Here is a 3,410-nt window from a genome sequence, read left to right on the forward strand (position 1 = left end):
AAATGAGATAGGAAATTATTTATGATTTTCCACAGCTTTTTCAGTGTATGTGAACCAATCCTGAGCAAGCCCCATATGAAGAGAAACCAGCTGTAGTTTTTCCTGATCAGAAAACCTGTTAATCCTGAAAAGCCTTTCGGCACAACTCAACCACATTTGCACATTCAAATTTGCAAATCTCACTTCTTAAAGACAACATTCTGCTCGTGAAGCTGGCAACTGGAATTTCACGCCTTTGCCTTCCCTCGATCTTCTTGATCTCCCATGGCAATCAAGATCGTCTGCCGGTTCCCCTGCTCTGCCCATTACTCTGATTATGTTTCTGATACCAGATTGAAACACACAGCAATGTAGATTGATCCAAAGACATTTCCATGTGGGTTTCCCAAGAACAGTACAAATGAATCAAATAGAAAGGGAGCAGACGTGTAAGCACTCCCCTTATCTTGTAGATCACCTATCCTCTGGCTCATCATTGCTCCTGCAGCTCCAGGAATTCATGGGCTGTAACCGCCAGGCTTGAAAGAATCTCCAAAAAGGTGTCGCTCCCCCTTCCATTAATTTCCAAAAAGCACTCCCCCCCCCACCAGTCAACGTGTATGCTCAACTGCTATTGACCAGGCTTCCTCTTGTTCTTTCTTCTGTAATGCCTTGAGTGGAATGTATCAAAAACACATTTAAAATTCCGAACGGAATTTTTCAGCTCTATCCATTATCTTCCTACGTCTCAGATAATTGAACCAAGCGTTCAAATCTTTTTCCTACTTTTGACCTGACAACGCTGAGTGCGAATTTTGAAATTAATCAAAAACAGATTACATCAGTATTTCTGAAACAGTAGCCTATTCACTGAAGTTAGCAAAAGGTAGACAAAAAATCAACACATGTACGTACGATATGGGCGGAACACAAAACCGATTCCAGGATTTGAATCCCATTTTTCAGTTGTCTTGAACGTATGCTAAATTTCAACAGAAATGTTAATTAACTAACAAGATGAGTCTCCTCCTTCATGTGGGTTTCCTGTTCTAGCAATTAGATTGTATCTCGAATTCTCCAATATTTCTGAAGAAATATTGAGCAAAGATTATTGTTTCACGCCACTTTTTAATCTGTGATTTCCCCTATGCAGCAGCGTGAAAGCCATATTGGCCAAATATAGTGGGCAACCCAAGAAGTTGGAAAACCATTTTAAGCCAGCAACTGACATGGTGAGCCACTATGTTTCATCAATCATGGCATTGAAGACGTTGATTTAATGTCCCGAGCTTTATTAAGCTTCATACCGCAAAATATCATAATATAAGACTCTGGCAAGCCGATGTCAGGAGGAAATACAAAATTTCAAATTCTTTTAAATAAATTTGGACTAAGATGAAGCTCAAATCATTCAATTCTTACAGACGAAACTCAAATCAGGGATTGCTGAAGATAGAAATATCATGAGGTTTGTTGCTCTCCCTCTTTGTCCCATTATCTAATCCTCAATCTACATGTGTCTTGATCTGCGCTATATTGTACATTTAAATAGTCACCGGTTTCCTAATCTCCATCCGAATTCATATTCTCAATACTATCGTCAATCTCTCTTCCAATCTCAGCTGTCCGATTCTCTAATTCATCTCTCTGTGGGCACAGTACTCTCAGAGACCAAGGCCAGGAAGAACTGACACTAATCGAGGTGGCACGCATAGAAGGGAAACTTCAATCAGAATTACGGCGGGTAATGGAAAGAAAGACCACGACATGATTGAATATCATTATCCCGTACCCGTCCCCTGATTCACTTTATTTGCATTGGAACAGAAACTAATGGAACAGATTACGCAGCTCCAGGCGAAGGTATCAAACTCTTCGAGATTTCCATTTTTCAATTTGATAAACTTGAAGTGATACCAAAGCATTTCCGACGACAGGTCGAAGAACCTTCATAAATTTCCCTAATATTTCATCGTTTCAATTTGATTTTTTTTTTGAATTATCTTTTCAATTTGATGAACTCGACGTAATCCCAAAACATTTCCGACGACAGATCGAAGAACCTTCATAAATTTCCTTGATACTTCATCTTTTCAATTTGATAAATTTGAAGTAATACCAAAACATTTCGAGCGCCAGATCGAAGAATCTTCAAAAATTTACGCGATATTTCATCTTTCAATTTGATAAACTCAAAGTAGTACCAAAACATTTCCGGCAACAGGTCGAAAAATCTTCATAAATTTCCTTGATATTTCATCTTTTCAATTTGATAAACATGAAGTGTTGCCAAAAACATATTCCGAGACAGAGATAAGAATCTTCATCAATTTCTGCAACGTTTCATTTTTCAATTCGATAAACATCAAGTACCACCAAAACAACTTCCGATAAATGATGCAAGAATACTCATCAATTACCTCGATATTTCTATTCTAATTTAATAGGCTTAATGTATTGCGAAAACATTTTCCGACGACAGTGACAAGAATCTTGATGAATTTCTTCAACATTTCATTTTTCAATTCGATAAATTTGAAGAAATACCGAGAGAAAAGAAGATCACAGGATAACGATCGGCTTACATTTGCAGACGAAGAGCCTGTTGGAGGAGAACAAGAAACTCAAGCAAAAGATGAGGTCTTCTCTTCTCTTCTAGTCTCTTCTTCTGTTAGCAAACGAAAACCTCTCAGCAGATAGCGGATCGGCTGGCGGATTTGTCGACTGGAGGATCGGCCGGTCAGAGAGACTCTTCTGAGGCGAAAATTCTAGAAGATGATGGAAGTCTCGACCTCTCGCTCAGGCTTGGGTATTTATAGTGCAAGTGGCAGTTGCTCCAGAAGCCACGTGGCAGGATCAGTTAAATCTCTTTAATAAACATGTTATGTATCAATGAAAATGAAGTATCATCCATTTATGATCCTAGAATAAGTTTATAATGAAAATAAACCAGCGGATGGATGACAGGACGAAGTGGTGAGTCACTTTAGTATCATCAGTCATCCGCCCCATCAAGGACAAATGACTGAACTGTGTGGAACTTGGTGATGGAACAGTGACAGTGACAACACATATGGGCATATATATTTATAGCTCTGGATCGTCTGGACGATAGACGGAACGGGAAAAATTTTGTCCCATCTGACGTCCGGATTCAGTGCAGAGAAGATGGCTGGTACGAATTTTTTCGTCCGACGGTATGAAAACCGTCCCCTCCAGTCCTCCCAGCATGAATTTTCAGTCCCGTCTGGAGAAAAACCGTCCCGTCCCTCGTCTCAGATGAAAAAACCTGTTTATTTTTTTAAACCACAAAAGGAAACAATTGTAATAAAAATAATAGTATAAAATAATTTTGAAACTCGGATGAACTATTTTCCAAATTTTGTTGCATATATTTCCGGAAAACAGCTCTCGGTCGCGTGTAGCAGGCG

General features: G+C 39.1%; 1 long non-coding RNA gene across 2 annotated transcripts; it reads right to left on the reverse strand.

Annotated features, from left to right (window-relative positions):
• Nucleotides 1-333: 333 nt before the first annotated feature.
• On the reverse strand, nt 334-2,982 carry LOC144707830 (uncharacterized). 2 transcript variants are annotated; one of them, XR_013582559.1, is made up of 2 exons: nt 2,565-2,982; nt 334-641 (listed from the first exon to the last, which is right to left on the reverse strand). It is a non-coding gene; the product is annotated as an uncharacterized LOC144707830 (long non-coding RNA). The 2 variants fall into 2 exon arrangements; XR_013582558.1 differs by having other exon boundaries at nt 334-650.
• Nucleotides 2,983-3,410: the final 428 nt, after the last annotated feature.

This window comes from Wolffia australiana, chromosome 1 (assembly GCF_029677425.1).
Source record: "Wolffia australiana isolate 7733 chromosome 1, ASM2967742v1".
Taxonomy (NCBI): domain Eukaryota; kingdom Viridiplantae; phylum Streptophyta; class Magnoliopsida; order Alismatales; family Araceae; genus Wolffia; species Wolffia australiana.